The 13,745-nt window shown below is 47.3% G+C and overlaps 1 long non-coding RNA gene across 1 annotated transcript; it reads left to right on the top strand.

The window, feature by feature from the left end:
* Nucleotides 1-4,571: 4,571 nt before the first annotated feature.
* LOC128339509 (uncharacterized) lies at nt 4,572-10,965 on the top strand. The gene is made up of 3 exons (XR_008313060.1): nt 4,572-4,680; nt 10,185-10,251; nt 10,520-10,965. It is a non-coding gene; the product is annotated as an uncharacterized LOC128339509 (long non-coding RNA).
* Nucleotides 10,966-13,745: the final 2,780 nt, after the last annotated feature.

The raw sequence follows: 13,745 nt of genomic DNA, 5'->3' as shown, positions 1-13,745 counted from the left end.
AATTTTTGCAGAAGTTGCCATTTTGTGATTGGCTTTGCCTCCCCAAGCTGCCATTTTTTGACTGCTCCCACCTTCTTCAAGCCCTTATTCCATTCTGGTAGCTCCCAAGTCTTTGGCAAGAGGGGAAAAAGAATCTCCCAGAAGCCTTGTCTGCTCACTAATATAAGCTATGCACAAAACTGTAGCAACACTTGGATGCAGATAACAAGTTGTGAACTTTGCTTGAATGTGTCCAGTCTCTATATGAAGGGCAAGTATTTCAGAATCTGCATTTGTGTGATCTATGATTTTCCTTTGCTACCCCCTTCCTTCCTTCCTTACCAAATAAATTATCTTCATTCAAGATAAATGTAAATATAAGAACAAGCTGTAACATTAGTTGGTAATTTAATTCTCCTTCACTGTGTCCTTGAAACTTCTCACAAAGCACAGCAATCGTTTAGAGTGACTTAATGCATAAAGTATCAAAGCACTGAGAGATCTCAATAGTTTCTCAAAATTAGATAGGCATTGATTTTAACTGTTTTCTTCCTTTCCTTTATTAACATCTTCCTCTGTGTATAAAAAGAATTCTGATGTAAGACAGATGCCTGATTGGGATGTTTGTTGTTAAATAGTTGGCATTGTTCTTTGTGGTATACTTGAAGAGTACAGAACTATTACACTCCATTACATAGAAAATTAAGAATGCACTGGGCTAATTTACTTTCCATTAAGATGGGAAAAACGAGTTTAACTTCTTGACCCTGCTGAAATATGTGCCCTAAGTCTCTCACTACAGATATGACTCAAATGAAACAGTTTTAACTATATTGGAAATATATTAGTAGCCAACTGGATTTGTTATGATGGGCTTTTTCCATCCACAGCAGTTACGTCATATGCAATGGACTTGATCCCACATCTATTACAGAGACAAAGCAGGCTTTTGTTTTAATGGGGCTTGTGTCTCAGTATGAATTGAAAGGTTTGACCCAAATATGATGCAACATTTATGAGCAGAAGGGGGCACATCTTCCCTGTAATACAGGCTATGAATATATGATGAATGTAATGAAAATGTTGCATTTCTATGGAGGAGGTCGCAAGGTCTTTCCATAAATAATGCAATACATTACAGGGTTGGGGCGTTATTAAGTTCATGTGGCAGAGTGTACCTGCTACATCACTAATACTTGAAGATGCATTACTAAACCAGGTTCTTTCCAAAGCCAGATGCAGTTAGAGACGACAGGTTTCTCTCCTTGCCAGCCTAGCCCCACTGGAGTACTGCAAGAAGGTAGTTACTTAGTGACAACTTGAAGAAGTCATTTTTGTGACAGGATGGAAGGAAAGAGCTGAGCCATGTGTGGTTTCCTGTTGTCATCACAGCCCTTTTCTTTCCACTCCTTAGGGTTGTGAAGTTTAATGTATGTATTATTCTAGTAATTTATATTCTGCCTTTCCTGACTAGGATCCAGCTCATCGAGGCTTACCAAATGTACAGAATACAAAAACAATGCAAGACAAAATACAAAATAAAATATTGTACAATATACGATATTGTACAACAAAACTAAACGTGGCCGTGAGAAGCAGAAGAGAGCTTCAATGAAGAAAAACAGGTTTTAAAAGTCTTATGGAACAAAACATATCCAGAGGTTATCTTAAAGCAGCAAAAGAAGGAGCCTGCTACACCTCCCTAAGGGTTATGTTCCATAACCGAGGCTCTGCCACTGAAAAGGCCCTGAGGCTATTCCCACGACCAGAAAGAACTGAGCTAAGGGAGCCTAGCCCTGGTCCTCCTGGTCGTGGGCTGCCATAGGAGCTGTGTGGCTTCCTGTAGCAAACCCCACAAAATACCCCTCTCCTTAAACAAGGTTAGCAGAGCGAGCCCACAGAGTTAGGCTCTCCCCACAGAGCCCGGTTAGGCTATCCACATTGCTCATGTGGAGAGCCTCCCTGTCTTTCGAGGCAGAGGTCAGAACTGATAGAGGCACAGGAATTTGTCTATACAGGGCAGATGCTATACATACCACATGTAAATTACTATCTGATCATGAACCTACATGGGGGGAGGAACTGCCCTCCTTACCTCCCTGTGGATATCCGTGGATAGAGGGGCTATTTGAGTTAGGGTTGCTAAGTCTTGACATGCTGAGCGGCGGGGTGGGAGCTAATCTTTCCCCTCCAGCTGCAGCACGTGCATACCCTCCAAATGTTAGGATCCCTTTGGAGCAACTTTTGGAGGGTATGCAAGGGCTGCAGTTGGAGGGGTAAGATTAGCTACCTGTCCCTGCATAAGCAAAGGAATGCTTTTCACTTCTTCACAGGGGGTAGGTTTGGCCCAAACCCAGAGTACATTGCTTTTTTTAGCATCGATATTAGGCTGCCATGGTTTAGAAGCTTTCTTTCCTTCTGGTCTTTTTATTTCCCTTCCCCTGCTCTATCTTAATTGGAGAGGAGGTTAACTTGTGCCCAATTTTGACTGACTGTGTTGTGCCCCAAAGACACTTTTCCGCTCTGGTGGAGAGGTGACAAAATACCAATACTATGACTTTATGCAATTTTAAAAGTTTATTGAACTAATAGTAACAACATAAGGCAAGTCATATTCTAAAACAACCTTAATACATGCATGGTAGCTACTGTATCTTCTGATGCATGTAAAATCATATCCTAGATAATAATGTTCTAGACAATCTAAGGAGGGGAAGGGAAGAGACAGGGACACAGTGAAGGCTTAGGGAGGGAGGAGGCAGTAGCAAGGGGGACGACAGCTTAGGCAGGCTGGGCTGTCAGGAGAGAGAAGGAGAGAGAGGGCAGTTGGATGAAGATCAAGGAGCTTGGAGGGGCTGCAGAAAGCATCTTTACCAATTCTAGGTGGATGTCAGCAAGTGAGTGTTGCTAGGGCATCTAGCTTGTGAATGGTGAGACAGCAGCCAGGCAGGCAGATGGTGTGTCTTGGAGATCCAGAGCTGAATGCAGATCACAACTTGTTCCAATTCCCTGCTACTCAGGGGGAATTGCTAACAAATCATGGGGGTACTTCTCACGATCAGCAAAAATTGAGCTAGCAGAGGCTAGTCCGATTTTTGGTGACCGTAAGAACCACCGGGCTCGCAGCTGAGCCCAGTGGTTCTTGAGCGGGTAACCCGCTCAAGAACCCTTGGCAAAAAGCAGGTTTGCAGAGTGAGCGCTCCTGCAAACCTGCTTTTTGCGATCGTGAGTAGTCAACTCACGAGTAGTCCCCCTGGCCGGGAGGCAAAAAACCACCTCCCGGCTCCGGGGGTCTCCTCAGTATGTCCTGTGCACTCACACAGGGCATACTGGGGCTTGCGGGGGCCCCGCGGCCCCTGCTCCCCCCACCCCCCGACGACTCCGTCACAGAGCCGTCCATCGTGTGGGCAGCCGATCCGGCCGCCCAGGGCTCCTACCCACTCGTGAGTTCATGCTGAGTTCCTGTTGCACCCTTGTCTTTATGCTTTTTCAATCCTTTGATCTGAACAAAGTCTTTGGTGCAGTGCAACATCCATTATGAGTCTCCATACATGTTAATACCCTAACTACAAACACCCAGTTCTCATGACAAAGCACATCTTCATTTCAAGGAAAACCACCTGATAAATCTTATCAAGAAGGAACTGTCCCTATTTGCCCTTGCTGCAAACATTTCAGGAGGTAAATAATCAAATTCTGAAAACAGCATCTATAATCATTGAGGCTCCTTTCCTGGTTGGGGTCTGGGAGGGGAGGAAGGTACAATGGATGTTTCAGGAGATACCAGCTTAAAACAATTGGTTGCCAGCTTTACCAGTTTTGCAAACTAGGCATAATGAAGAGACGAGTTTCAATAACATATGTGACAGGCATAACTCACTCTGTTGTAAGCCAGCCAGGAAGAATCAACGAAACTATTCTCACGACCAGCAAAAACAGGGCTTGATATCTGAAGGCAGGGTTAGCACTACCGTGTGGAACCTCGGCAAGCTCTCAAACAGGGCTCTTTCAAAAGAGGGTCACCCAGTTCCCAGCCCCTCCTCTAAAACCAGGTTCAGCAAGCAGGGGAGGTTGCCTACCCCCTCCCAGTGCTCGTGTGGAGCCACGGAACGCTGTGGGACCCTGCTTGAGGCTCCCTCCCCGGGGATACCATAGAGCCTGCATAACAGAGTGGGCTGCAAAGCAAGCAGAAGTTTGCTTGAGGAAAGCCTGTCCAGCAAACAGCTGTGGGGAGGGTGAGCAGGTGAGGGGTGCCTGGGCTACTTATTGTGCCTGGGCTACTTATGGGGGCATCTGGCAATTGCTCTCATCGGCATCTGGCAATTGCTCCAGGGGGCATCTGCTGTGTCTCTCCTGGATCTGAGGAGTGCGTTGGGTGTCTGTGTGACTCTTCCTTTGGGGTTGGTTCCTTTGGGGTATCAGGATGGAGTTCAGTTCCTTTGACAGTGCTGCAATTGCCAGGAAAGGGTTAACTGAGGCTACCAATCAGGGAGCAGCAAAGAGGGACTGCAGTTTGGAGCCCTCTGAGTGGTCTCCTTGGGTCACGTGTTTGCACTGTCCACTCACGGACTGTTGTTGCCATGGGTGGGGCTGGAGGACCAACAATACTAGCAATGGCTGGAGAAAACCTTAAAATGTTAATCATGTGTCGCTCACACTCCCTGCCGGGTTTGCAGCATGTACCCGTCTGTTTGCTATGAGGTAAAAATAGGGTTCTATCTGCTTTCAGAATGTAACCCTAGTTTCTGCTCATCTGAATAGCTTCAATATGAGGTATATGTTAATGCAATAACAGGATAGGGCTCTCCACACGAGCAGCATGGAGAGCCGTGAGGGGAGTTGTGGGGAGAGTGTGTTTGGCCCGCTTTCCCCACACACGAGCAGTCAGCTCACTCTGAGTGGCCGTATTAGCCGCCCACACAATTACTGGCTCCATCACAGAGCAGGTTGGGGTGGCAGCAATCGCGGGCATCCCAGCCCCCCAGAAGTCCCAGAATGCCCCATGCAAGTGCGTGGGCATTCTGGGGAGGCCCCCGACACCAGGAGGCTTGTTGTGTCCTCCTGGTCGGGGGGGGGTCTCCTCGTGAGTCGCCACAGCTTGGTGCCATGCTGTGGCAACATACAATCGAATAAACAGGGTTAGAGGAGTGCTCACTCTGCTAATCCCATTTAAGGGGAGGGGCATTTAGGGAGGCTTGCTGCCAGGAGCCGCATGGCACTCATTGCAGCACATGACCAGGCAAAACTGGGCTAGGCTCCCTTATCCCAGTTTCGCCTGGTTGTGAGAATAGCCTTGATGTCTTCCTTAGGAGAAGACCAGCTAAATATTCACTATTTAGTGAATTAATGTGCCTTTTATTATTAATTAATGCGCCTTTTACTATTAATGCACCTTTTGGATAGTTAATTCCCTGAGTTGGCAGTTTACTAAGAATTCAGCATGCCTATATCAGAGAGTTTCTGGTAGGAATGTTTGAGATGAACACAGGATTAATCTTTAGTTCTTGGTTCTTTAGTTTTGTTATAAAGGATATGTATTGGGTCATAACAACAGCTAGACTATCGATTATTTATTTCAAGCCCTGCATGCACATGATACCAATATCTACTTAATTCTTACTTTGTGGTAGCTGTCCTCATGGATTTTTCTTTCCTTTGTTGCTGGCACTGAGCTAAGGTCACATAATTTGGTGTGGGTTGGGAAAACCTGATTTCTTAAGAGATCATCTTGCTGATGCCTCTTGTGAAGCAACATGTGAAGTTTTTGATGAGGAATAGCCAGACTTAGCCCATGAAGAATAATCCAGTTGTCTACTGTGGAGGACACATAACATGTTCTAAGGACATGTTTGCAGCTCCACTATTGGCACTTGAATGCAACAAGAAATGGACAGGGTGAAGCAGTTTGGGAAAGGGCCATAGCTCATAGATAAAGAAAATGCCAGTGGTCCTTAATTCAATACCGGACATCTCTAGTTAAAGGATTGAGTTGCATGTGATGGGGAAAACCTCTGCCCGAGACCATGAACAGTTGCTGCCCATCAGAGTAGACAACACTGAGAGGCGGTTCCCATGATCAGCGGGAACCACCGAAATGGGTTTAGCGGGGAGAGCGGGCTTAGCCTGCTTTCCCCACAGATGACCCGACAGTTGGCTGCAGGCAGCTGAACTGGCCACCCACACTGAGGAGTTCGGGGGCTGCATGGCCCCCGGAAGTTCCAGCATGCCCTGCGCAAGTGCGCAGGGCATGCTGGAGAGACCCCTGATCCGGGAGGCTGCTTTTTAGCCTCCTGGCTGGGGGTCTACTCATGAGTTGCTGCGGTGTGGAGCCTCACTGCAGCAACTCATGATCAGAAAGCCCAGGATAGTGGAGCAGTCGCTCTGCTTACCTGAGCTTAGGGGAGGGGTAGTAAAGTGGGTGACCCGCTTCCATGAGACCAGGCTTGGCTGTGAGCCCGGTGGTTCTCATGGTCTGCCAAAATCGGGCTAGGCTCCCTTAGCCTGATTTTGACAGACTGTGAGAATAGCCTCTGAGACTATTCTCACGATGGAGGGCAACTGGGCTAAGTGAGCCGAGCCTGGTTTCCCTCCATCATAAGAACCACTGGGCTCATGGGTGAGACTGGTGGTTCAACGGCGGCTAGACCACTTAAACACGCCCCCTGCTAAATGAGGTTAATGGACCGAGTACTCCATCAACCTCATTAATTTGATTGTGTGTCAGCTGCTTGCAGCTGTGGCCAACACTCAGGGTGGGGGGAGGGGAGGGGGGACCCCAGGATGGTGCCGCACACTCGTGCATTGCCTTCATGGGGTTCCAGGGGCTGCATGATGGTGCTCCCCTTCCCCCTTCCCCAAGAGCTCCCCAGTGAGCTGCAGCCAGGCGCACCTGACCAAAGCTACCGCTCATTTGGGCAACTGATCCTGCTGAACAGCAACGAGCAACTGTTCATTTGCAGGGTGAGCAGGCTAAGCCACACTCCCTGCAGAACCCCTTAAGGCTCTACATACTGATCGTGTGTAGAGCCTCACTGGGTTAGCTTGTTGGATGTGAAGGACTTTGCGCTGTCTCTTGTCTCAAAGACAGTGGAGGACAGACTAGTGAGTCAGAGGGCTAGAGGGTCAAGACAGTGGTCATCCCTTCTCTACTGCTCTGACACTATCCCTTTGGAATGTAGATTGCTACTTTTAGGGACTAACTTCCTTCCTTCCTGCTTTGCACTTCCTCTTCCCTTTCTCTTCCTGTTCCTTCTACCTTGCAACATGCAAGCTCCTCTACCTGCACCATGTGTGCAGAGATGCAGAATCCATCTGCATCCAGCTAGCTAGCTAGATTAGAGATCCTAACTCCTCACTTTCCTATCCAGAATGGAGTTCTCTAATAAATACCACCTATATTGATTTGAAACTATGAACTGGCTCGAAGTTACTTTACTCTCACCATACACGCATGCCAAACTAAATTCTGCTGTGTTGTGTGCACTCTGCTATAATGAAAAAGCGTTTCTCCTACCAGAGATAATTCCCAACAAGCTGAACCAAAGATCAGACTCAGTTTAAAGCAGCTTCATATGTTCATAGACCTTAAGGGTGTTGTGATGCAGGAAGATCTTGCAACGAAACTGGATCTAAGTTTCTGGAGAGATATGACCCATGTGATCATGATGGTCTACCAAGCCCTTATTTGTTTGTTTATTTATTTATGTATCTATCACATTTTTATACCATCCAAAACAGGTCCACCCTGGTTGCATATGAATGGGAAACTTGATGTATGAGTACTGTAAGATATTCCCCTTAGGGGATGGAGCTGCTCCAGGAAGAGCAGAAGGTTTCAAGTTCCCTCCCTGGCTTCTCCAAGATAGGGCTGAGAGAGATTCCTGCCTGCAACTTTGGAGAAGCCGCTGCCAGTCTGTGTAGACAATATTGAGCTAGATGGACGAGTGGTCTGACTCAGTGAGGCTATTCACACGCCCCATCGTGTGAACCACCGGGCTCGGCTGCAAGCCCAGTGGTTCCTAGGCGGGTAACCCGCCTAAGTACCCCTCCCTTAAAACCAGGTTTGCAGTGCGAGTGCTCCACAAACCTGCTTTTAAAGATCATGAGTAGCTGTGGCGTGGCTCCGCACTGTGGTTACTCATGAGTAGACCCCCTGAGGAGAGGCGATAAGCTGCCACCTGGCTCCGGGGGTCTCCCCAGTATGCCCTGCATGCTTGCGCAGGGCATACTGGAGCTTCCGGGAGAAGTGCAGCCCACGAGCTCTCCAGCCCCCGCCGGCTCCATCACGGAACCGGCAATCGTGTGGGCGGTCGATCTGGCTGCCCAGGACTCCCGCTCTGCTTGTGTACTAAGCCCACTCTCCCCGGGCACCCTTCTGAACTGGGTCTCACTGATTGTGAGACCCGGCTCACCATATAGTAGTTTCCTCTGTTCCTCTGCTCCTATGGTAAGAATGTGTCTGATAAACTTCAGAAAAGGGTGATCTCAAACTATCTCTTCTTATCATAACACTAGCCCACCATTTTGGATAACCATAATATTTTAAAATGAGATAGATATTGGACCCTTTCTCACTATTGCATGAGCTGGCTTGCTGGTGGGTGGCGGGGACGTCTGAAGAAGCTTGCCTTCCCCACACACTATCCTGGTGCTGGGGCTGGGCATGCGGATCAAATGCCCAGGTGTTCTGCTGCTGCCCCGGAGTTGTGGGGGCTGGGATGCACCATTCCAGCCTCCAGAAATCACACCGTGCACCACGTGAGTGCATGGTGCATTGTGGGGAGCCCCTGGCAACCGGTGGGCCCCCCTCAGTGTCTTGGTGCCAGCTGAAAACAGCTGGTGCTGACACAGAGAAAAAAGGAAAGGTTGTGTCGTTGAGTTGGTGTCGACTCCTGGCAACCACAGAGCAATGTGGTTTTCTTTGGTAGAATATAGGAGGGGTTGACCATTGCCATCTCCTGTGCAGTATGAGATGATGCCTTTCAGCACTTTCCTATATCGCTGCTGCCTGATATAGGTGTTTCCTCGCATTCTGAGAAACACACCAGCGGGGATTAGAACCAACAGCCTCCTGCTCTCTGGGCAGATTGCTTCCCTGCTGCACAATTAGGTGGCTCTGGTGCTGACAAACGGTCATTTAAACAAGGTTAAGGGAGCACCTATTTACTTACTTACTTACTTACTTACCGCCCTTCCAAAACTGGCTCAGGGCTGTCACTTGCTCCCTTAACCTTGTTTAACAGCCAGGCTTCACAGACCCAGGTGGCTGGGTCTGCCACCAAGGCACCAGCGGGAGCTACGTGGCTTCTGAAGGTTCTCACAGGCAGACAAGCCTGGGCTTAGCCAAGTCTTGGCTGCTCATGAGCCTCTCCCTGTATATTTTTCCCTCTCTAATGACTGTGGCAATAGATTGTTTCAAGCCCAAGCACTAGAATAGCAGCAGGTTTTTGTTGCGGAAGTAGTAAAGCCTCTTGCATCAATCGCCTAGAACTGTGTAATGCCATAGAATATTCATGAGTATTTTCTAACAGTTGAGATTATGCAAGTACACCTTTGGAGCAGGGGGCATGGAGCGAAAGTTCACTTCTCTGAATGAAAAATGGAGAAGAAGCTGCATGGAAAGCATTGGAAATCTCTCCAGCCCTAGAAAGAAGTCACTATGGAGAGGCAGCAACAGGAAATCTGAGTGGAAGAAGCCTTAAGGAGAAAAGGAAGCCTGAAGGTCAAGCTGCTCAGAAGCGCAAAGAGGGGAGAATAGGCAGTGGGCTGAGAAATAAAAAACTTGTGGGCAAGGTAGATGGGTACTCTGTGATCTATCAAATAACACCATCACCACCAGACAGCCTTTCCCCCTACTGAGGTGAGCTAAGTTCCAATAACCATGTTAATATCTTAGTAGAGAGCGAAAGTCATCTTGAGTGGTTACATAATGCTCGATATCAACGGCATCATTCTTCTTCATATTGTTATACTTCTAAAGGGCAGAGAAACTGCAAAGATTACTTTTGTTATATTTGGTAGGTTCTTGTCAGTGTTGATCCCATCTCAATTTTCTCAACCACAGTTTTAATATTGGTTTCCCATTCTGAGTGCACTCACTGTGAGCAGTTCTGCATTTTGAAATGGCTTGCTGGAACCTTATATTTCATGTTCAGCTTTGCTGCAATTTATAATGAAACATTGGTTTTAATATTTTTTCTCCCTAGTGATCAGTCACACAGCAACCTTTCTGAATAGTGAAATGGCAGCATGGAGTGGCCTCAGCTTTGACAGGTGAGACGTTGGCTGAAGTGTGGGGGTAAAACAGGCATCTGATACCAGTCAGGAGAACACTGCATCCCACGTGTGGCTATAAATGTTAATCTCAAATGGGAAAGAAACTGAGAACAGGTTTATTGGCAGGCATTTATTTCAAGTGGCACAGAAATCTGCTCTTAACACTCTCTGCAAATGCATAGAGGCAGCAGAGATCCTTTTTATATATAACAAGGTTCCACTTTTTATGCCTTGTATAATTCCTGATTGTTTTTCTGTCCCATAGCTGCTACCACAGCAATCACAACAGGCCATCAAGAGATGAACCAAGTTTGCTTTTGTTGTTCCAGTGAAAACAAAGACCCACATGATTAAACCTCATTTTTATGTGCATTCTGTGTGATTGTCCATTGGACTGCTGTTATACACGGAGGGCTAGATCTTCAGCTACGCATGTGGCTGGAATTCCATTAATATGAAATTATTAAACAAAATATGGAAATAGGTAGTGGCTGATAGCCAGACGAATCTTCTCATTAGTACTACTCAGGAATTACTTTAAAAGACTAATACATTTCAAGCTGACTTCATGTAGTGAATTTAGTCAGGATGTCAGCCAATGACAGCTATCTAGGGATTAGGAGGGATGATAGGCTTAATTCCATTGTTTTCAATGCACTTAAATGCTTCGATCTCTGTGGACTGACCAATAAATTTATGGAGTTTTTTGTTGATGTTGTTTCTGATTCCTGTTGAAGGGAAAGGGGGGATCTCCTTGAAGGCTTTGCTAATTAGGAGGGGTCATAGCTCAGTGTTCACATACTTGCCTTGTGCCTTCCATGTACGAGGTCTCAGGCACCAGCCTCAGCATCCCCAGCCAAAGAGATTTCAAGTAGAAGCTTTGCTTATCTTTTTGAAACTTTCCTTTTGCTTCCCTTCATATTTCTCTGGTGTTTTGTCTGAGCGGGATGGGACTGCCAAACTCCCCTCCCCTCCCCCCACCTTGAATGTGTTCAGAACCTCAGTGGGTGGGGGATGCTAGTTGTGTCAAAATGCCATTTTGGTTCTCTCAAGATCCTTCAGATATTTCATCTGTATCAGAATTTCAAATTTTACTTTGAAATTTCACTTTGGGGAGCTAGTCTTGTGGTAGCAAGCATGACTTGTCCCCTTAGCTAAGCAGGGTCTGCCCTGGTTGCATATGAAAGGGAGACTAGAAGTGTGAGCACTGCAAGATATTCCCCTCAGGGGATGGAGCCACTCTGGGAAGAGCAGAAGGTTTCAAAGTTCCCTCCCTGGCTTCTCCAAGATAGGGCTGAGAGAGATTCCTGCCTGCAACCTTGGAGAAGCCACTGCCAGTCTGTGAAGACAATACTGAGCCAGATAGACCAATGGTCTGACTAAATATATGGCAGCTTCCTATGTTCCTATGTTAGTGGCAGCTGCATAGGAAGGTGCCCCCCAATGGTAAACCTAATTTGAGAATAACTATAATTTTAATTTGTAACTGAACCTTCTGTAATGTATTTCCTCTAGTTATGGTTGAAGATTATTTAGGCTGCAGTTGCATGCACCTTTACTAGGCAGTTAGCCTCCCTGGGTTACATAGGAAGCTGCCTTATACCAGGTCAGTCCATTGGTCTGTCTAGTTCAGTATTGTCCACACTGGCTGGCAGCAGTTCTTCAGGATTTTACACTGATATTTCCTAGCCCTACCGGAAGATGCCAGAGATCTGACCTGCAACCATCTTAATAAGCAGATGCTCTTCCACTACGCTTGGGTCCTTGAACACAGTGGGACTTACTTCTAAGGAAGTACGCATAGGCTCATGTACAAAATGATAGTACCAGACAGTGAGGCTGTTCTCGAGCGCAGGAGAAACCAGTCTATGTCAGCCCAGCCCAGTTTCACCTGCACATGAGTTCTGTTGGGAGCCACTCGGCTCCCAGGGGCAGCGCAGTGGCAAAACCACTCAGGGAGCCTGCTTTCAAAATGAGGTTCAGGGAGCAAGCGCTTCCTTGACTTTGTTTTTTCCAATGGTCTGCTAGCTCTGGCTGCTTGCCAGGCTCCTTGCTGGTGCCAGGGGAATCCCCATAATGCACCGTGCACTTGCACAGTGCATTATGGGAGTTCTGAGGGCCTCCCAGTGCCCAAACCTCCCTGCTGCCAGCAGCAGCAGAGGATCGTCTGCCTGTGCAATCCGCACATCCAGCAAAGAGGAATGGTTTGTCTACGTGGGAGGTAAGCTTTTAAAGGCTTCCTCCCCTCACCCCTTCAAGCCCTTTCTCATGCTTGTGAGAAAGGGCTCTGATTGTATGATCCAATCCACACAAAAGTTGGCCGTGCCACTCTTACTGCAGGGCTAATGCTTTAGCAGCCAATGGAACTCTTATGGTGATCTGTGGGATAGAGAGAGGGCTTTTTATCCTATTGGCTTTTTGACTAGACTCATAAAGGGCTTTCTTGTTGAGTTCCAACTGAATCAAAAGGATATCTATTTTATTATTGTTCTTGCGGAAAATCCCATTGAACTACAGATAAACCCAGTAATTTTTATTGTGTGTAGGCATCAATCAAACCTGAGTAAGAGGCCCAATCTAACATACTATATGAACTTAGATAGGTGCCACACAGGGATGGGCACGAACAGCTTCAGCACTCCCTTTCTGGAGCACCGAACCTGTTTTATCATTGGCATTCAAGTTGGCTCAATGGGTGGCAGGGGTTGCCTTTAAAAACAGGTATGGGGCTCCTTAACTGTTCGTGCCCTCCACCACTTTCTCCCCAGCAGCGCTCCATTCTGAAAGAGATGCATGGGGCTTCAGCATTCTTTCCTGCAGCCCTGATTGGCATTGGTACACACATGGCTGGGGTGCATGCACACTGGCCATTTGCGTGGTCAGCATACCATGCAAATGGCCGGGGTGTGTGCGCCCCAGCCATGTGTGTGCTGATGCTGATCAGGTATTCAGGAAGGAATGCTGCAGCCCCACACATCTCTTTCAAAATGGAGCACCAGAGGCGAGGGAGTGGTTGGGAGGGGTGAAGAGGTAAGGTAAGGAGTGCCTTACCTGCTCACTTAAAGGCACCCCCGTGCCAACCCAGGGAGTGCACAAACTCTTTGTGCACATCCCTAGTGCCTTGTGCTGAGTCAGACCATGAGTCCATCTAGCTTAGTGTCTACACTGACTGGCAGTGGCTCTCCAAGGTGTCAGACAGAGATCTTTCAGAGTCCTGTCTGGAAGTGCTGGGGATTGAAACAGGGACCATCAACAGGTAAATCAGGTAAGCTGCCACTATTTATGGATGTTAAGGAAGTGTCTCAGCACATAGGAAGGAGGAATGAAAACATTTTCTTTGATTACTATATGACCAGGTCACCTGATTACATCTCACAGTTTACTGAAAGTGAAGCCCAGAAGATACGCCTTATCAAAGTAGTGGGGGAGTCTCCAAATAAATCAAAAGTATAGGGTTCCATAGTGTAATATAACATCATAAGCACCAGCAC

This window comes from Hemicordylus capensis, chromosome 1, assembly GCF_027244095.1.
Source record: "Hemicordylus capensis ecotype Gifberg chromosome 1, rHemCap1.1.pri, whole genome shotgun sequence".
In the NCBI taxonomy this organism is placed as follows: Eukaryota; Metazoa; Chordata; class Lepidosauria; order Squamata; family Cordylidae; genus Hemicordylus; species Hemicordylus capensis.
This window is presented reverse-complemented; position numbering and strand designations above follow the sequence as displayed.